The sequence below is a fragment of the Triturus cristatus genome, chromosome 8 (genome assembly GCF_964204655.1).
Source record: "Triturus cristatus chromosome 8, aTriCri1.1, whole genome shotgun sequence".
NCBI classification, from domain to species: domain Eukaryota; kingdom Metazoa; phylum Chordata; class Amphibia; order Caudata; family Salamandridae; genus Triturus; species Triturus cristatus.
The window spans coordinates 1,692,728,836-1,692,750,988 of NC_140591.1; positions in this window are offsets into that span (position 1 = coordinate 1,692,728,836).

Genomic DNA, 22,153 nt, shown 5'->3' on the forward strand with positions numbered 1-22,153 from the left:
GGACACTTTTCTTCTCCATGGCAGCAGCACTTTGCAGCAGATCGCCATTGAAATCCACGATGATTCCCAATACCACTTGACACCTATGCACCCAGCTTCGCTGGGTGAGGTAACTCGAGTACTCTGGTGCTCCCATGGGTGTTGGCCCTAGAACCCCTTAAGTCTAAAGGGGTTTGCTCAAAGTCCTCTCCTAAGTGTCCTTTATCTTTAAATTTCCAACCCTGACTTTCCCCATAGAAGCTAACGGCACCTCGCGGCTCTGTTCTCACACTGCACACGTCCCCCGTGTGTCCCCTGTGTCACTACCTTGGGTGGTTCCTTGTGGTCCCAGCGATTCTACAGGCTCTCGGCCTTGTGTCTAGTCAAGTTGTGGTTCTTATACCACTTTCTTAATATATGGTTTGGTCCCCCCGGGGCCCAGTGTATATTGTGCTATTTACTGAAGTTCTATTTTGCTTAAAGTGTGTACTTTGCTCTGTAATCTCATAAAGAGATTACAAGAGAGTGTTTAGTAATAAATACATATATTTTATATATATATACCTTTGTGGTTCTTTCATTTAGACATTCAAGAGGTTATAATCTGGTAAACCAAGCTGCTTTAAATTCCTTCAAGACTTAGCCTGAAGGCTGCTCTCCATAGCTACCACTAGGATACCTTTCAATAAGGTTGTCTTAAACCTATCATCAATAAGGGTTGTTTTGACTGTTGCAAGGTGCCCATTATAACTAGTGGACAGCATACGCCAGTCTAACTTCTCACAAGCCCCCGCATTAAACGTTGTACAAATTAAGGCTTGGTTGTGAAAGGTGAGGCTCTATGTTGCAATATCTGCATATGTACATTTTGCTTTTAGTTGAATAATTGTTGCAGAGCAGCTAAACAGGGATAGTACGTTGTGAAGTTAAATGCTCACAAATAGGCCGCTTTTCTTTTTTTTTTTGCTCTCGCAGACCTGCACTGCAGCACGCATGCGCTGCTCGCTCTGTGAGACTTCTTGTAATTGGGAAATTTCAGAAGTGGAGTTTAAGCCCCGCCCATATTTTAGGTCTTGCCTATCGTTGCAGCGCGCATGAGCTGCTTGCTCTGCGAGGCTTCTTGTAATCTGGATATTTTGGAAGTGGAATTTAAGCTCCGTCATTTTTCTGATTGGCGTGTGTTACCGTTTACGCTAAACACTGGCTTCTGATTGCAAATGAGGCTTTTTTGTTACTGCCCTGTCTCCTTCTTGGACGGCCCATCCGGACTGGATCGTTTACTTGCAGCGTTAGACTGTCTCCTTCAATTAGTGGATGAGCACTTCTTTTTATCATTCACGCAATGACGACAGCTTATTTAACATCGCAGCTGCCTCAGCACTAATAATGGCTGCCATGCGATTCTTTTGTAACTTGCGATCGCCTAACGCAGCTGCATGCCTTTTTTTCTATTTATTTACTTTTCCTGTGAGTGCAAGGCAGGTACTGTGGAGATCGGGTGCTTGGTTAGGGCTCGTCAGATGCGAAGGAACACTTGGCGTCTAAGGAGTTAAACCGCACCCCCCCCACTATCCCCTGTGCCCAGAACAGGCTTATGATGAGTGAGCAATCACTTTCTGTCTGCACTCTGCCGGCTCCGCAAGCTCTGTCTAGCATCTGCATGAGAGTTTGGCTCCAGGCGCTAAACAGTGATTAAGGAAATGAATATTTCAGCACACTGGAATGAAACTACATCTTTCATTAACCTCGTCAGACTCCGTCAGGCAGTCTTCATATCTCAGCTCGACAGGCCCACTTACATTCTAACAATGCCTTTCATGTCCTTTTCTTATGTTGTTCAAGCGATGCACGTATATTGCAGCGTGGAAGGCATTTTATTTTAATTTGTCACAAACTTTTCCTTTAAGCTAGTGAGAGGAAAGCCCGGCTTGAAAAGGTGACGCAGTCATTGTGGCCCATGATTAAAGCAGGACAAGCGGCTGGTCAGAACCAGTTTGTCCAGTTTCTTTGTGACTCTGTTTTCCTCATTGCTAGGATAGAGCCCTCCCCCCTGGTCTAGCAAATGTGGTGCCCTGGAGGCCATGTCACATTTACGCCCTGCATTATATCAACATGATTCCAGGCTGCCATGATGCCAGTGTTGAGCCAAGCAACTACGAAGAGGGCAGTGGGCTGGGATTACTCTCCCTGGGAGTGAGGGCTTTCAGTGCAGGTATAACACTGTGTACCTCTTTACTGCAGAGCAGTTCAGGGGTGCCCTTTCCTCCGGGCCAGGAGTCGGGATATCGAAAAGGCTCCCCGTTGACTGGGATTTTCAGACCTACTAACCTTGCAGCTGTGAGCTAATCCTGCACTGTGTCAATGGCCCTTAATAAAGCACTCACACACTGCAATGAGGTTTTGTGGCACTACAGATTGAGGGAGCAGTATACACCACACAGGACCCTATTACAGCTGTGAGATAATCGGAGAACTGCCAGATCCTAATAACATTCTCAAAGGAAGGAAGGTTCTGAAATGTTCTGGAGAAGCCGGGTACGATTTACAAGAAGTTGACCAATACAGAATATGGAGGCCTCCCCCACCCCGATGTTTGTTCCTGTAGTAAGTAGCAAGGGCTAGTAAGATCTAAAGTGTAACACTCATGCTGGGAATAGTTTTTGATTCGTGCAGCAAAAATTCTGAGCTTAATAATAGTAATAGTGAACTCTGCAGCAGTCTGGGTAGGTTTATTTTGTGTCTTTTTTGATAGAAAACATCTGGCTGGAGTGTTTTAGAGCACTTTACAACAGAAACAGTTTACGTTCCATCTTTTTTGATGGGCACAGGAAGATTAAGTAATTTGCCTAGAATCGTAGAACTTTGAACGGATGCCAACAGTTGAACTTGATTCCCCCCTGCATCGAGATTGGCAGCTCTAGCCATCAGGCGCCTCCTACCCATTAGTAAAGCGCTCTTTTGGGACCCGTGCATTTGGAATGCAATAGCTCTCGCATTTACAAGAGTTTAAGCCTTAGGCATTGTAAATGACAATGCTTTTTAGGTCTCGCCTACGCAGCGCACCTGCGCTACCTAGGAAAAAGACCTGTAGCAATCGCTTCGGTTTTTGTCCCAAAAACGTGCACGCGTTGCATTGCCTTCACTGGCAATGCGTGAAAGTTTTGCGATTCCCTTGCAGGAGCGAGTTTGACACCATATGTTTGAAATCAACTTGCAAACATATGGTGCCCCCGGCTCGCTCCCGCAAGGGAACCGCTTTGTGTGCTCTCGCCGGCCGCACTCCTCTGAACCCTCCCACTTTATAAATCTGCAGCTGTTCTGTTTTTTTTTTTACAAGGGTTTATTTCTACCTACTTACTTTGCGATGCTATTCCTGCTCATTCCCACATCATTACATCCGTCATCTCAGTGAAGCCATTAGCGAAAACTTTAATTCACTTACCTGCTTTCACTGCAGCAGCAAGTTTAATTTGGGCCTCAATCACCAAATACACGGCAGATTTCTAGTTTATTCACGGGCTGTGGAAATAGTTCGAGTTCAAATTAACGGTACAGCAGAATTCCAGGGAGACTTTGTGAAAATCCCACATGGGACTGACAATCAATACGATTTGTTGGGCAACCCACAACAGACATAGATAGGTAAGAAGTTTATTTCATGAAGACAATGAAATTCCAATAATTAGCTAGAACATCTCGAGCACACAAGCTGGCTCTGCATAACTGTCCAATTATCCGGAGTATAATTTTCAAATGTTGCTATTGCAGATGGCAATTTTCAACATTAAAAGAATTGGTGCTTTAAAACATATTTAGGGAAACAATAAGCTGTGAACATTATGGGAATGAGAAGACAATCGTCATCTCAGTGAAGCCATTAGCGAAAACTTTAATTCACTTACCTGCTTTCTCTGCAGCAGCAAGTTTAATTTGTCCCTTAATCACCCTCCTCCCACTGAATCGGCTTGTGTGTTTGTAATCGCCTGATTTTTCAGGCTTCTATTTTTCTTCGCATTTTTTTTTTATATAGCGCAAATTCGGGCTAAGGGCTTTGAAGCACTTTATTTGAGCAGCAGTTACATTACAAAAGGTCAATTTTTAATTATGCTTGTGTTTGTCCCATGCTTGAGAGGCACTTGGAGTCATCAGCCTCAGCCAGCAGGCTCAATATGGGATTCCCAGGTGAGTGAACCCTGAGGCACGTATAATCTGGATGAGTATGTGCATTACTCACCCCTCCCACACACACATTTTGCGACTGCCCTCACTATGGGGCAGATTTATGTGGGACTTGCGCCCCTTTTACGCCGCCGTTGCGTCACTTTTGTGACGCAGCGGTGGCGTAAACCCTGCGCCACTTTGCGCCCTATTTACATCGTGACGCATCTATGGAGATGCGTCACGTTGTAAAGCCCTGCGCTACATTAAACCTGCGTCAGGTTTAATGTATGCAGGGTGGGCGTTCCGTCGGATAAAGCCTCGGAAAAGTGACGCAGTGAAATCTACAAGATTTCACTGAGTCACTTTTCCGACGCTGCTGCGTCAAAACCCTGCACCTGCTTGAAGCAGGCGTAAGGCATGACGCAGCATGTTAGGTATGGGCAGCCCCTGAGCATTGCTGGAGTTGCATCGTGCTTGCGACACGACTCCAGCAATGCGCCGCCCTTACGCCATCGGATGCGTCACGCATCTGTTTATTCCTGCGCCATGATGCGCCGCATTGTAAATGCGGCGCATCATGGGTAGCGTTAGGGTAAACTTGCGTGACGCATCTTTCCTGGCGCATCCTTGCTGATTTGCAGGGATGCGCCAGGAAACATAAATCTGCCCCTATGTTGGGTGGTATCCCTCAGCTGCGCTGCAGATGTTCCTGCTCTGAATTAGAGGATTTAGGGGCAGTAAGAGGGTGTCCGGCATAGTGTGTGGGTGGGAGCAGGATGAGCATTTCATCTTCCTAGGCAGCATTTGTTAAAAGGAGGCTGGTTCCTGCAGAACAAATACTTAAACGGAAACGAAATAATGTACTTGTTTAAAACGGCAACTTGCTGTTTCTAGGCCACAACTCTTGGTTTTTAAATCGGTTTAGCAGATCTAAAGCACGGTTTAAGACTCCTTAGAGACAGTTACTCTAATAAGCAAAACCTGCATGTTAGTAGTGACAAGATGGAATCTAAAACGTGGGTAACGAACCCGCTCTTCTCTTGACTGCGACACAGGCACCTCATGGTCCACTCAGTATAAAATCTATCACTACTTTCATCAAACGCTCAAGCTGCTCAAAATTAACGTAAAGGATCTTTATTGAATGAACATGGGAAGATCATCCTATAGCAAATACGTCTGTGGAGGAACACAAACTCAGGGTGATGTCGTAATTCTCTTCTAACCAACAATACCGCGCCGCGGACGGTCCCCCAAATACAGAGGAGGTGCAAGGAAAGCCTTGTGTCTGAGCTCCATGTGTTAAGAGCGAGCTTACTCCCCCGTCCGTCTGATGCAAGGCTGTGCATCCCCTGTGGTCACTGGAGGACAGACTATTTTTGGCTCTCCTCAACACTCAATTCACTGACATTGCCTTAAGAGCCCCATAAAGCACGTCTGCTCCAAACACGGGATTTGCAATGTAGATGAGATTTGCGTGATGCTAAAGACCTGTAGCAATCGCTTTGGATTTTGTCCCAAAAACGTGCACGCGCTGCATTGCCTTCAATGGCAACGCGTGCACGTTTGGCGATTCCCTTGCGGGACTGAGCTTGTCACCATGGTGCCGATTCCGATCCTGTAAAACCTGGGTACGAATCGTCGTACGGAGCGTATTCTCCATACGACTCGTACCCGTGAAATCCACCTTACAAAGCCGCAAGTACGATTTGTACAGAAATACCATTTCCGTACAATTCGTACAAAAGTATGTGCGGCGAAAAAATACCCACAATTCAGATCTGGGACATCGCGTACATGACGTCCGGACGGAGTCAGGCAGCGTTCTACGGACCAGAAAGTACGATTCGTGCCTACGTCACTCCGCACGGATCATTTTTTACGGCAGCCAAAAACTCCCGGGAAATTGAGGACGATGCGAAGAAGGAGCAGCGGTACGCAGCGGACAGCCATGGACCCCATCCTACGTGTCATCCCGGCCCTCCTAGCCTACGACCTGGTGCACCGAAACCGCCGTGCACGCCGCAGAAGGTCAGTACAACACCCAGGGGCAAAGGGGGGCGAGGGCCAGGAAACATAACCTCAACCTAAGCCATTAAAATACTATATACTGTCCATATTTTACCTCCAGGGTCTGGTCACTTCGGGGGGCGTGTCCTCCAATACACGCGCATGCGTACCCGTCACCACTACAATGTTGGTACGGCCCGTACCCACGCCCTCAGAGCGTGGGTACGGCCCGTACCACCATTGTAGTGGTGATGTGGGGGTACGCGCCGTACCCACGCCCTCAGAGCGTGGGTACGGTCTGTACCACCATTGTAGTGTTGACGTTTGGGTACGCGTGGTACGGGCCGTACCCACGCACTCAAAGCGTGGGTAGGGTCCGTACCACGCGTACCCCTACGTCACCACTACAATGGTGGTAGGGCCGTACCCACGGTCTGGGGGCGTGGGTACGGACCGTACCACGCGTACCCCAATGTCACCACTACAATGGTGGTACGGGCCGTACCCACGCTCTGAGGGCGTGGGTATGGCGCGTACCCCAACGTCACCACTACAATGGTGGTAGGGCCGTACCCACGGTCTGGGGGCGTGGGTACGGACCGTACCACGCGTACCCCAATGTCACCACTACAATGGTGGTACGGGCCGTACCCACGCTCTGAGGGCGTGGGTATGGCGCGTACCCCAACGTCACCACTACAATGGTGGTACGGGCCGTACCCACGCTCTGAGGGTGTGGGTATGGCACGTACCCCAACGTCACCACTACAATGGTGTTACGGGCCGTACCCACGCCCCCCAGAGCGTGGGTACGGTCCGTCCCACCATTGTAGTGGTGACGTAGGGGTACGCGTGGTACGGGCCGTACCCACGCTCTGAAGGCATGGGTACGGCGCGTACCCCAACGTCACCACTACAATGGTGGTACGGGCCGTACCCACGCTCTGAGGGCGTGGGTACGGCGCGTACCCCAACGTCACCACTACAATGGTGTTACGGGCCGTACCCACACTCCCCAGAGCGTGGGTACGGTCCGTCCCACCATTGTAGTGGTGATGTAGGGGTACGCGTGGTACGGACCGTACCCACGACCCCAGAGCGTGGTTACGGCCCTACCACCATTGTAGTGGTGACGTACCCCTACGTCACCACTACAATGATGGTAGGGCCGTACCCACGCTCTGGGGGCGTGGGTATGGACCGCATCACACGTACCCCTAGGGCACCAGTACATAATGGATACAAGGCATACACACGACACGAATGTTGTCGTAGGGCCTGGTGCAGCATATAAGCAGTATATTGGTGTGTGTGCATGCACAGGACAGCAGTGTACTGCAACAAGGGGGCGGGTGGGTGGGTGCAGAGGACTCCCAGCAGTGGACAGAGACATGGGGGTGGGTGCAGAGGACTCCCAGTAGTGGACAGAGACATGGGGGTGGGTGCAGAGGAATACCAGCAGTGGACAGAGACATGTGAGGGGTGTGTGCCCAGGACTCCCAGCAGTGGACAGAGACATGGGGGGGTGTGACCAGGACTCCCAGCAGTGGACAGAGACATGGGGGTGGGTGCAGAGGACTCCCAGCAGTGGACAGAGACATGTGAGGGGTGCGTGCCCAGGACTCCCAGCAGTGGACAGAGACATGGGGGTGGGTGCAGTGGACTCCCAGCAGTGGACAGAGACATGTGAGGGGTGTGTGCCCAGGACTCCCAGCAGTGGACAGAGACATGTGAGGGGTGTGTGCCCAGGACTCCCAGCAGTAGACAGAGATATGGGGGTGGGTGCAGAGGAATACCAGCAGTGGACAGAGACATGTGAGGGGTGTGTGCCCAGGACTCCCAGCAGTGGACAGAGACATGGGGGTGGGTGCAGAGGAATACCAGCAGTGGACAGAGACATGTGAGGGGTGTGTGCCCAGGACTCCCAGCAGTGGACAGAGACATGGGGGTGGGTGCAGAGGACTCCCAGCAGTGGACAGAGACATGTGAGGGGTGTGTGCCCAGGACTCCCAGCAGTGGTCAGAGACATGTGAGGGGTGTGTGTCCAGGACTCCCAGCAGTGGACAGAGACATTGGGGTGGGTGCAGAGGACTCCCAGCAGTGGACAGAGACATGGGGTGGGTGCAGAGGAATACCAGCAGTGGACAGAGACATGTGAGGGGTGTGTGCCCAGGACTCCCAGCAGTGGACAGAGACATGGGGGTGGGTGCAGAGGACTCCCAGCAGTGGACAGAGACATGGGGGTGGGTGCAGAGGAATATCAGCAGTGGACAGAGATATGTGAGGTGTGTGTGCCCAGGACTCCCAGCAGTGGACACAGACATGGGGGGTGTGCCCAGGACTCACAGCAGTGGACAGAGACATGGGGGTGGGTGCAGAGGACTCCCAGCAGTGGACAGAGACATGTGAGGGGTGTGTGCCCAGGACTCCCAGCAGTGGACAGAGACATGTGAGGGGTGTGTGCCCAGGACTCCCAGCAGTGGACAGAGACATGGGGGTGGGTGCAGAGGACTCCCAGGAGTGGACAGAGACATGGGGGTGTGTGCAGAGAAATACCAGCAGTGGACAGAGACATGTGAGGGGTGTGTGCCCAGGACTCCCAGCAGTGGACAGAGACATGGGGGTGGGTGCCCAGGACTCCCAGCAGTGGACAGAGACATGGGGTGGGTGCAGAGGAATACCAGCAGTGGACAGAGACATGTGAGGGGTGTGTGCCCAGGACTCCCAGCAGTGGACAGAGACATGGGGGTGTGTGCCCAGGACTCACAGCAGTGGACAGAGACATGGGGGTGGGTGCAGAGGACTCCCAGCAGTGGACAGAGACATGTGAGGGGTGTGGCCAAGGACTCGCAGCAGTGGACAGAGACATGGGGATGTGTGCCCAGGACTTCCAGCAGTGGACAGAGACATGGGGGTGGGTGCATCATAATCAGATGGCCACAACTCCATGGGTGTATGTACGCATCCCTCAAAATGGACTATGTTGATAGTGCCATAACAACACATCACAGACAGCAGTGTCCCACTCCCATGAGGATGGATGTATTTCCCCCACTGCATGACACACCACATGTGGGTGTGCAGACAAATGACACATGCATACCCACCCCTGGCTGATGCCGCACAATACACACACAGAGACCATGCCACAAGACTGTATAGTCATGTCTATGCCCAATAAACAAAGAAAGCCTAAGGGAACACACACTGTCACACACATCCCCGGACTGATAGGGATGTACAGGTGCTTTGACAGCCACCAAGATGTTGTCTCTCATGGCCGGAATAGGGTGGAGTTCCCACAGATACAATGGCCACAATTGTGAGTCAGGTGCCCAAATACCCTGCAGAACAAGTACCATATGTGTGCTGGGCTGGGATTACACACATGCAGTGTGTGGAAAAGGGACAATTTCTCCATCAAGGCATGGCAACATACTCAATACACAAGTACAGTGACTAGCAAGGATGGCACAGACGATGCAGCCGGAGACATTGATGAGCAGGCATGGGCATAGTTGAAGCGATCCGTCACCAACAAAGGAAATGTAGACACAGGTCAGCACAACAATTGGGCAACTCCATGCAGGTAAGATGTCAGGTGGCACAGAGGAAGGAACACGCCTTGGGACAATGTCTCCAAACACAAATAGCACACACGACCAAAGATTCTTAGCAGAGAACTTGTGATGGCACGCAGATCCCATGGTCCACCCCATGAGCAGCAGACCACAACATTACCCAGAAACATAACACATTAACACAACCCCAACTCCTGGAGCATCAGCACCCACATCAATACCTGAAATGCTATTGTGTCGAAAGTGAAAATAAAATGCTTTATTCAGCATGAAAAATTTAATCATAAAAGGACACTATTTACAAAGGCACATGGCCAGTCCATATCAGAAGTCCTTGGGGGGGACACTGGGGCACATGTTTCCCCTAGCTTGCCTGCACATCCGAACACTCAGGTTCGTCCACTGGTGGGGGGCATCATGTGGGGTAGGACCAGGCACCGCAGGGACAGGAGGGGTAAGGGTAGGTGTGGTGAGTGCAGGGACGGACGACTCCACCACAGGGGGTGGGGCAGTGCCAAAGGTGGATTCGAGCACGGCGCTGCACACTACTGCCAGGTTGCCCAGTGTCTCCCCTGCACCCGAAGAAACCACAGGCCCCAAGGGGGTGGGGGGTCGGAGGGATGGGGTGCAGCGCTACTGGGGGAGGGGGTGGACAGGGGAGGGGATTCAACTCCCCTACCCGTGGAGTGCCTTGCCCGTTTGCGGGCTGGTGAGCCAGTGGGGCTGAGGCCCAGCACAGCCAAGTAGCTCTCCTTCTCCGATCGTGGGGCAGGGGAGCCGAGGGGAGTGCGATGGGAGGGACTGGGTGGTGAGGCATGCGGACTCGGACTGTGGCTGCGTGTGTGCCCCAGACCCAGTGGGTGTGCCTTTCTCCCCCTGAGTGTGCGTGCGAGGGGGTGTGCGCCTGCCCTTCTGTGTTGGTGTGCTGCCTGCGTCTGGTGGTGTGCTTGCTTTGGAATGTCTGGGTGTGCTTGGGACAGGCATGGGAGTGGGAAGTGTGGATGGTGCAGGAGTAGGGGGGGACGACACGCTGCAGGAGACTCACTGCTGCCGTCAGTGAAGAGTCCATGGACCTCAGCAACATCCGTTGGTCAGACATCGCTGATGACATGCCCTCCTTGTACGACACCATCTGTGTCAGCAGTCTGGTGTGGCCATGGAGGACATTCAGCATCGATGTCTGGCCAACCTGCAACTGGCGCTGAATGTCCACAGACTCTGCAGTGAGGGTAGCAGGGGGGACAGGGGGAGCGGTGCCTGGCACGAAGGAGACACGGTGTCGTCCTGCACGGACAGAAGGGACCGGAGCAACTGGGAGGGCGGTGATGGGAATGGAGGGGGCGGTGACAGATGTAGTGATGCTGCCAGCTGTTGTAGCAGCCTCCGCCCCCTCAGGGAGTTCAGCCTCAGACCCGCCAGCTTCGTAGTCAGTGTTGGTACTAGACAGGTCCTCCGCCTGACTCCCCTCGCCCTCCGTGCCACTTACTTCCTCAGACTCGCCAGCTGTGGTGGCACTGGTGCTGGATCCCTCCTCCGGCTCCGTGCAGGTGTCTCCCTCGTTGTCCTCCAATGATGCTGTGGGCAAGGTGAAGAAACAGAAAATAATCAGTCACCTGCATACATCTGACACATGAGTCCAAACAAAATAGGTCACCGTGCACATCAGGAAATGCATCATGAGTAACATCTACAATACTCCGCACATATGTAAGCCCTGCACTCCCCAGTTGGTTGACCCACCATGCCACTTGGTAACAATTAAAATTAGGACACTACAGCAAATAACTTTATATCGAATTATACTGAGAAGCCAGTGTCTGGGAACTGTTGAGCACAGCAAGACTATGAAGGCATGCCACCTCTTGTTCACTGTGAACGAAACTGTATTGGTGCACCCAAGGCCATAGAACAGACGCCAATGCTGAAGATGTCCCCACCCTCAGACACCTGTGAGTACATTGGAAACCCAAAATAAATACATTGTGATCCATTGGAATCACAACAATTGACACAATCTACATGTTTAAAATGTGTGAATGTGACACTTCGTGAACAGAACACACATGTGCCTGTATAACAGAAGTCACACAAGGAGGTGCACACTAAACTACATTTCCACAGTCGTTGTATGAGCTGCCAGCCTAAATCACAAAAGCCACTGTTAAGAAGAGATGGGGTATCAGTAAGTACATATACATGGCACAACGGTGGTCTGGATGACTTGACACTCGTAAGTTGTAATCAGCAACAACCAAGGAATTACCCAAATGCAACCACACTGTGGGAACATGTCTAGGCTTAATCTCAAAACAAGTGTCATTCGAACTGTGCCTTTCTGTTACATGTGCCAGCGTGTCCCCGGAAAGCGTCGGGTGGTTTCTTGTGCACTTCCTTGGGAGACATCTGTCATGCAGGCGCATTAATGTCCTGCACAACAAAACAGAAAGGTAAAGCCTTGCTACAATTGGGACATGTTGACAGGTGTAGTGAGTGCCAACGTACCACACTTCTTGACTAACAACTTGAATCATGCCACCTGTCACATGGCCATCCGTATCATGATGACACATTTGGAAACACATCTGACCCACTGCCTGTCATGTGGAGTGCCACACATGTCCAAATACAGGACAATGCATGAGATAATGGGCCTGCAATTGTGTCGGAATAAGGAGCACCTGCACTGAGGAGACACCCTCATGTGAACAAAGAATGTCCACACAGATGTCAGCACACACAGACCAAACTACGTAGCATCTCGATCACACACTGGTGCCAAAAATGGATTAGCAGGAACCATGTATTTTAACTCTTGAAACATGCTGCAAGGCACAAACATTGAACCCTGCACAACATGACTGTGTCCCTGCACGTTGAGTGTCTATCCTGTCAATTATCACACACAGGTCTGAGCTTGCAAGGAGACATAATGTTTGGACATGTAGTCCTTGCCCGCACAAACCCCCCATACCTGAGACAATGTGATTGAGACAGATCAAGAAGTGACAACTCTTAATCAGGGTTTACAAAAATGTGCAGCAAGAATTCCCAAATGTACTCCACATCACCTCGTGAGGCTGGCAACACATATTTGTGACAAACAACCATGAACAGATATTTGTGAATAGACACACAGGCACTGGCCAGTGTGAGGATGCACAAGCAAAATGGGCTCAGCCTGTACAGTGGACACATGTAGCACATTTTACATGAATACTAATGAGGCCAGCGACCAATGCCACAGAGGCCAACCTATGCTGAACACACAGAAAATGGGCACAGTGTTGGATGACACCCATGATTATGAGGCAAGGGTGTCTAAGGGGACTGTAGTGGGCACACTGCTCCATGGTCCTGGAAAGATCTGACTGTAACATGAGCAACCGTCCTGGCACTATGCATATCTCCCACTCATGCACATCATGTCTGATGCCACAACATCGTTCATGCATGCTGCAAGTCTGTTCATTTGAAACCTCACACTCCTAGGTTGAGACTCAGCATCAGTGCCAAGATACATGGACCCCCAACTGACTGAACAGGACAGGGCACAGGCAAGGTACCAACACATGTCACAGACCACTCCCACACATGATGCAGAAAGCAGTGTGCACTTGGATTACCTGGCAAACTAGATGACCATGTGCAATAGTGATTGTACACAGACCAGGAAACACATGTCAAGGAGGTGAAGGGAGGAAGAACAGCACCGGTTGACTTTGGGCAACAGGATATGCACTGCACATATGAACCCTGGCAGTGTATCCATGTGACTGAGCACTTCCAAGATCTGGTGACACACAACAAACACACATGTACCTACCCCCTCCTTGCTGCTGTCCCTCTTGTAACCGCCTATCCATTTCAGGGAAGACCACCGCCAGGACACGCTTCATCTGGTGGGTTAGGCGTCGGTGCCCGCCGTGGCGGTGTGGTGGTGAGTGCTCCAGCAGGACCCGGGCGATCCTCCTGGTCCAGCACCGGATATCCTGCCAGCGTTTCCTCACTTGTGCCAGGCACCGACTGCGACCCTACACCGATCTCACGGCCCTGACGGCCCGCTTCCATATCTCCCCCTTCTGGTAGGCAGTTACCTGTGAGGATGACAACGTGAGACAACATAACTACACCTGCTCCATGTCACAGAGACACACATTTGAACATCTTTGATATGTTGAACAGGGCATAGGATTGTGCCAACCAATAGCACCTTTGTAATAGGGACATTTGCCTCTGTGGAAGCCCCAATGCACTACATGGCATTGAAAGTACACAGGTGGCATGAGGGGTGCGACACACTCCCTGATCATGTCACACACTGTGCATCCAAAGCAACACCAGGCTGATGGACAGCACCTCAAAGCAGTCACATGCCCCTGGCCACTGACGCAACCTCAGCAGAGTACACAGACACACACAGGCACAGAACAATCACCTGCCATAGGCAACAGCGACTACACACCTCACTCTGCACATGTGCCACTTGCCTGTGGGGTGTCACAGGTGTGGGGCTAGCTCAGCAAGTCAGACGCACAGCACAGCTTACTTCTCACATCAGATGGGTAGAGCTGTTGCCTCCTCCATGCAGCTGTGGTGCAACACTCCACATAGACCCTCACACACATGACAAGGAACATTCACACACATCAATGTCCAGGGGGCGCACACATCATTTGGACTGTCTCAACACAGCTCCACTCAACTCACACACATCTGTGGGTACAGTCACCTGTCACACCGGGGGGACCACTGAATCAACTCAGGACTAAATAAATAAAATTGCCAAAAGGATTAACCTTGCTGAATGTGCCATGCACTATGCAGTGAATGTCACAATGCAAGTGATGAGTGCACACATGAACTACATCATGCTCTGCATGAGAGACATAAGCCAATCTCACCCCTGGGACCCACTCTAAACAACATTACATGTCTGTCACACCTGGACACAATGCCAGGAGTGACAGTCACAAACAAGGGCCACAGTCAAAGGTAGTGGAGTCAGCACTCACCTGCTCCCCTGGTCTCCCATACAGGCTGGGGTACTGTGGGAGGATGACGTCCAGCAGTGCCTCATTCTCATCATGGGTGAAGGGCTGGGCCCTCTCCACAGACCTTGACATGGTTCCAGAGGAAGCACAGACAGCAGCAGTGTTGTGGAATGAAAGGTTGTGCAGGCAAGTGCCCTCTCATGGGTCCTGCCTGACTTATATCTGCCTTGCTGGGCAGTTTCATTTACAGGAGTACCGAGTGATTGGTCAGGCACATTTGCATCCTACATTTCCTCCAATCCCTTTAAACATACACCAGTGAGGGACTTTGGATGGTTTGAAAATCTGAGCATCATGTCAAGTCAACAACCACTTTGCAACATTGTATTTAATGGCCAACCGACTCTTGCAGCCCACGTGATGGAAAAATTTGAACTGGGAACTCGGTATCCATGACAACCAGCATGCATTTAGGCACGAATACTTGTCCACCATGTGTCCCCTATGTAATTTTCTAATACACACACAGGTACGGTGCGTTTCACACGTACCCCTACGGCACCAGTTGCACAGTGCGTTTGACGCGTACGTGTACACACTGGTCGTACACGTATGTGTACTACCGTAGTACACGTACGTGTACGACCATTGTGTATGTGTGTGTGTACAACCAGTGTGTACGCATGTGTGTACGATCAGTGTGTACGCGTGTGTGTACGGACCGTACACACGTACGTGTACACACTGGTCGTACACGTACGTGTACACACTGATCGCACACACACGCATACACACTGATCGTACACACACGCGTACACACTGGTCGTACACACACGTGTACACACTGATCGTACACACACACGTACACACTGGTCGTACACGTACGTGTACTCACTGGCCGTACATGTACATGTACACACTGGTCGTACGTGTACACACTGATCGTACACACACGCGTACACACTGGTTGTACACCTACATGTACTACCGTAGTACACGTACGTGTATGACCAGTGTGTACACGTACGTGTACGGCCAGTGAGTACACGTACGTGTACGACCAGTGTGTACGCGTGTGTGTATGATCAGTGTGTACGTGTGTGTGTACGATCAGTGTGTACGCGTGTGTGTATGATCAGTGTGTACGCGTGTGTGTACGATCAGTGTGTACGCGTGTGTGTACGATCAGTGTGAACGCATGTGTGTACGGACCGTACACATGTACGTGTACGCACTGGTCGTACATGTACGTGTACTACGGTAGTACACGTACATGTACGACCAATGTGTACACGTACGTGTACGACCAGTGTGTACACGTACGTGTACAACCAGTGTGTAAACGTACGTGTGTATGGTCCGTACACACACACGTATTCCTACGACAACCCCAATATAGTGACACGACCGTACACACGCCCTCAGAGCGTGTGTACGGTGTGTTTCACAGCTTACAATGGGGAGAGGAGGTGCTCACGAAAGCAATGGAGGTCTCAGACTCGCACAAGGCTGTACATCAAGTCATTGTCAGTGCAGTCCTTCATGTGCAGGGCCTATGCATTTCAGGCAGTTAAATGGCACATGTCTCATGATGTGTTATCACAATAGATGTGTGAGGACCTGTGTCCCCATGTCATGTGTGATGGGGCACTATGTGGCACACTTCTCCTTCCCACTTTGTACATGTGTGCATGTAGTACAAACATGTCAATCACTGGTAAGGCACAGACAACAACACCCACAACTGTCCCATGATGCCAGGGACAGTGACACTAACATCTGACATCTAACTACCAGCGTGCCCCGATGTGACTATGTCCTGTGTGTGTCATGTGTTACCATGAGCTTGCTGTTGGTGTTCCATCAACTGCATCTGCTGTTGCTGCATCCAACATGTGTCTGTGTGTATATGGGCATGGCACACATATACGCACCCCATGCCACATGTGGCTTCACACGTTACGTGTGTCTGGATGCTCCGAACATGATAGTTTTTTACATGAGGACATATCTGCGTTGTCTACATGTCTGTGTTTTCATTCCTCACGTGTACCCCTTTATTGCAATGTGTGTGATCTGTAAACTTATGATGAAATGTGACCTGTGCGTCTAGTTGGCCGCCAGCTGTCTGTATGAAATGTCATCCTTGGAATGCAGATATGTGGATTTATGTCACTCCTGTGATGTGTCTGGCTGTTCACTTACACTGGCCCAGAGCTAGTTTCAGGGCATGTAATGTAGAACTTGACAATCAACGGGTGTAGCTGCCTCTTCGTAGGAGTATCACCTGGCTGGCATACGTGTCCTGGATGTATTGCACAGACCATACTCTGAATTTAGCAGATGTGTAGTAGCAGCGGAGCATGTGCTCAGTTCATTGACATAGATGTTGTTATGTACTCACTCTTCGTTATTCCTTCTGAATTTCTGCAGGGCACCGCCTCTACCCAGACCAATGCCAGACTTGGGTGCCATGAGGGAATGTGACTGCATCAGACGCTACCGCTTCTCGCAACAGTTGATTGAGAACTTGACCACGAAGCTGGAACCACACCTCCAACCGCGACACAGGTATCCTACTGCGCTGACCCCCAAGATGAAGGTGATGGCAGCCCTACATTTTTTTGCCACGGGTACGTTTCAATTCACCAGAGCTGATGTTGGTGGCATGTCACAGACCATGTTCAGCCGTGTCCTGCATGATGTTTTAGAAGCCATGTTGGAGCACATGGATGAATTCATCCATTTCGTGACTCGTGAGCAGTTGACAGGTGTCAAGGGAGAGTTCTATGACCTGGGAGGGATGCCCCATGTCATTGAGGCCATTGATGGGACACATGTGGCTTTGGTACCACCACAGGCACAGGAGGTAGCCTTTCGCAACCGTAAACATTATCACTCTATTAATGCCCTTGTGGTGTGTCTTGCTAACATGCTGATTTCCCATGTCTGTGCACGTTTTCCAGGGTCAGCACATGATGCGTACATCATGAGGCATAGCAGGGTGCCAGAAATGATGCTGCGACTGCACAATGAATGAGCATGTCTTGTTGGTGTGTATACTCTGTTTGTCCTGTGTTTAGTGCTATATTTGTATCTTACGTCATCTCCTGACCCACTTCTTCACATGATGTTTCCATGTAGGGGACTCTGGCTATCCCAACATGCCATGGCTGATGACGCCTCTCTGCAACCCCAGAACAGCTGCAGATCACCGGTACAACAATGCACACGGGCAGACCAGGCGAGTAATTGAGAGGACGTTTGAACTCCTGAAGAGCCGATTCCGGTGCCTTCACAAAACAGGCGGGTCCCTCCCATATGCACCAGCGAAGGTCTGCAATATCCTCCTCATGTGCTGCATGCTGCACAACATGGCAGTGGAGAAGGCAGTGCCACTCATCCTGGAGCAGGATGAGCAGGAACATCCACCCGTGGAGGATGAAGGCGAGGCAAGTGAGGAGGAGGAGGATATCCGGAGTCAGCTCATACGCAACTTCTTCTCATAATGGTGAGTCACTGGGTCTGAGTGTGCACGCTTGCAGCCTTGGGTGGCATGTGTTGTGCTGTGTGTGTCCAGCTGACTGTATGCTAAGTGACTTAGATGTGTGTTCTGATGTGTCACTCGAGTGATGATGTCATTCCACACATTTTAGCTGAGACAGTTTCTTTTAAATTAGCATGGGGACAACATTGTTCCTGTTTAGTAAATGATCATGTATGCGGAGAAAAATATTTTAGCTGACTTCTTGTGTGTCTGTCATTCCCAGGTTCTTGCGCATGTTGTCTGCTCGTGTCATCGTTGTCCTCCTGCTATTCCTCGTGAGTATTGCAACGTGTGCTGAATCAGCGTTCCATGCACGGACATGGGGAAATGTCATTTGGGGTAAGGATTGCAGCAAGGCATTTTGGGTGTGGTACGTGTTTGGAATGTGTGGGGACTGCTTCTGTGCATGTTGTGTTACCATGCATACATGTCGACTCACCATGGGGCACATAACATGTAGCATGACTCCCATGAATTGATAGTCACCCTTCGTGACAGTCATCTGTAATGGTGTTTTGATTCTGATGAAGGCATCAATGTGTGCAAAACTTCCCTCTGAAACATACGGGATGCTACAGGTGGACATAGTGTGGGACATCCCCATAACAGGCTCAATGGGGAATTGCAGCCTCTCCGTGTGCAGCAGGCGGTGTTTGGCTCATCCCCTTAACTTGTGTGCCAGTTCATTTGGATTTACAGCATCCGTGTTGTGAAGGGGGTGTCCAGCGTAGGTCCCACATGTTCAGTCAAATGACCTGTGAGTCTGTTCATATTGATGCATTTTCCTTAGTGTGAGCCTGAGTAATAAAGGTGTTCCTCACCCCCCAAAGTACCTCATCTCTGTCAATGCAGGTCTCTTGCCACTTTGCATGCGTCATCTCTGGCATAGTTGTCAAAGATTGTGCATATGAGTCTATGTGTAGTTTGGCAACATGCATGCAGTTCTTCATGGCTTATAATCTCTATTGTGCATGAAGTCCATGGTTGTGTATGTATTTGGGCAGGTTGCTCCCCCCAAAGGGCCGTCAACGCCTGCTGAGGGTGTGTCTCCTGTGCGCAGCTCGGCCTTCTGTTTCCTGATCCTGTGTCAGTCATCTTTGGTGATTGTTCATCCATTTTCTCTGGGTGAGCCATGAGTAACCTGACACTCCTTCCTTTAAATATGCCTGTTACAGTAGTCCTTTCTGACATTCTTGTCTTTGTGTGCTACTTTCGGCCTAGTTTCCAGTACATGCCGCCTGCTGCTGCGGCCCCTGCGGCAAGGGCCCACCAAGTTCCCGGATTCTGCAACCCACACGCCTCCAAGATGCTCCTCCCTTCCTCCCTCCACCCATTCATTAGGCTGTCATCAGCTTGTCTGTGCCACTGTTGCGGCCACGTGGTGCCAAAGGCAGGACCGTCAGCGCATGCAACGTGCACATTGCACGACCCTCATGTTTTTGCATGACCCACATCACACAACAGTCTCATGTTGCAGCCACCCTCCAAGCAATGTCCAACCGAAAATCAACCGCATGCTCTCAGGTATACCCTAAGCGCACACACACGACCTTCGCATGCTGAGTGCGCAACTCCAACTGCCTACACAGCGCTGCCCCGCCTCCCAGGCCCTGTCACACCAACCAGGTCATGTCCCTCCTACTCCACACCGGCTCCATCCACCAGCACGCCATGGGACTCTGTTACCTCCTCAACACAACAGGCCCACACATCACCTTCATGACAGTGACCTTGATGAAAGCATCCTCAGCACACAACTTCTTCATTGCCATCTCAGACGGATACAAGATCACCCGCAGGGACGGCACTAACAATCCCGGAGGATGAATTGATATCTATTCCCAAGTACGCACTCAGGGTCACAAATCCGGTTTAGCACAAGCCCCCTGCAAACCCTCAGAGTAACACTCATATACAGATCTCCAGGCCTACATCCACTATCCCGCAAAGCCATCAACACGTCCATCATCACGCACGCCCTCACATCCACAGGATACATATGGCTGTGGGCCAGGAACTTCTGGCTGGATGAGAACCATACCAGCATCCATCATTGGTCCATCCACATTAGCATCCACGTCTCCGACGAGCAACACACTGCCACACACCCCGCTACCAATCCCCCAAAGATGCTTGATGTAAGTCAACACAGACATGCTGTGTGGGACACTGGAACCAACACCACACCACACCCTGCAACCTCACACACTGGATCAGCAACTGATCCAACAATCTAGCCACGTTGACGGACTTTCCTGTGACGCACATCAACAATTAAGCCACCTGGGACAAGGCAGACCTACTGGACTCATACACGTCTAGCAGGACTCTTGTGCACAGCTTGCAACACAAATAACCATCAGTGGCCTTACAACCCTGGAAAACGGCACACACAGCCATCACCATATCATCAGCAAGGACAATTGGAGATCCTTCAGATGGGGCCGAGGCCAAAAAACCGCACGACATCAAGGGGCTCATCAGCATCGTGAGTGCACTGACATCAGCTCTCCATCAAAAGACACCCCACCCTTTCAAGGCTGAGCCAATCCCTTGCAACTTTCTACGACTGCAAGCTCATGGACATACACGGAAGCCTTGGCACACAGAGGCAGAACGCACTATTATACGCGGGACCAACCACCCTCAGGTTTTGGACTTCCATCATCAGCAGATACAACACCCGGCTCATGTGCAACATCCCCTGGGGATCTCCATCAGGCCCCTTCCCACACAACATCTCAACCACATCATTCCCCATCTTTGTAGCCCACGTCCAGCACGTCATGTATGTATCATTGGGGTTAGCCACATTCCATGGTAGATAGAGGCATGCAGTGACCCAGGCCCTTCTTAGACAAAGGACGGCAGGAACGCTGGCTCTGAAGGAACATCACCGTGCTTCCCTAGCCAGCAAATGTCATCAGGAAGACAGTCAACGAGCAACTGACAAACCTCCTTCATGCAAAGAGCTCCAGGCAACCTGCACAAGACCGTCTTCCACAGTAATCACCCCACTGCAACCATCATCATTGCCACCAACACCGACAACTTTGCCCTGCTCAACAATGGTGAGGCCACCCCCCTTGACCTCTCCACAGCATTATACACGATGTGCTCACACACTGTCAGCTCACACATCTCCAACACTGGTATCCAGGGGATGGACCAGGATGAAATCACCAAGTAGCTCACCAGCAAGGCCATGGGAGTGGGACTCAAGCCTTAAGCATGTAGTACAGTGGCGTCATCTGGCACAGGGCCCAGGGCTCATCTCTCAGCGTGTCAATCTTCAATGTGTCCAGGACCCCCCTCTCCACCATCACATGCGCACACAACCTCATCATCATCTCGTATGCCATTGACAGCCAGCTGCTCCTCACCCTCACCAAAGACACAGCCATTGCCAGTTTCAACCTTCAAGAAGGCATGAGGTCCGTTGATGAATAGCTGAACATCAGCCACCTGAGGCTGGATTAGTACAGGACTGAGGTAATCATCTGAGGATTGTCCCCTTACAGCTGGGTCAACTCCTTGTGTCCCACCACTGCACCAGCACCCAGTGGCCACGCACACAAGATGGTGTGCATCATGGACTCGTCGCTTACAATTGCCATGCAACTCACCAGCATCTGTACCTCATTCTGCAACACCCTCCGCATGATGCACATGATCCACAGATAGATCCACTCCAAGGCAAGACAGACTGTCCCCCAGGTCCACGACACCAGCCATGTCAACTACAGCGCTGCCCTCTACGGAGCAAGTACTGCCAAACTCCCGGAAAACTTGTCCACATCCAGGGTGCATCTGGACACCTCAGCGTCAACATCCCGCGCCCCAGCCACATCACCGTCCAACTGAGATAGCTGCAATGGATCACT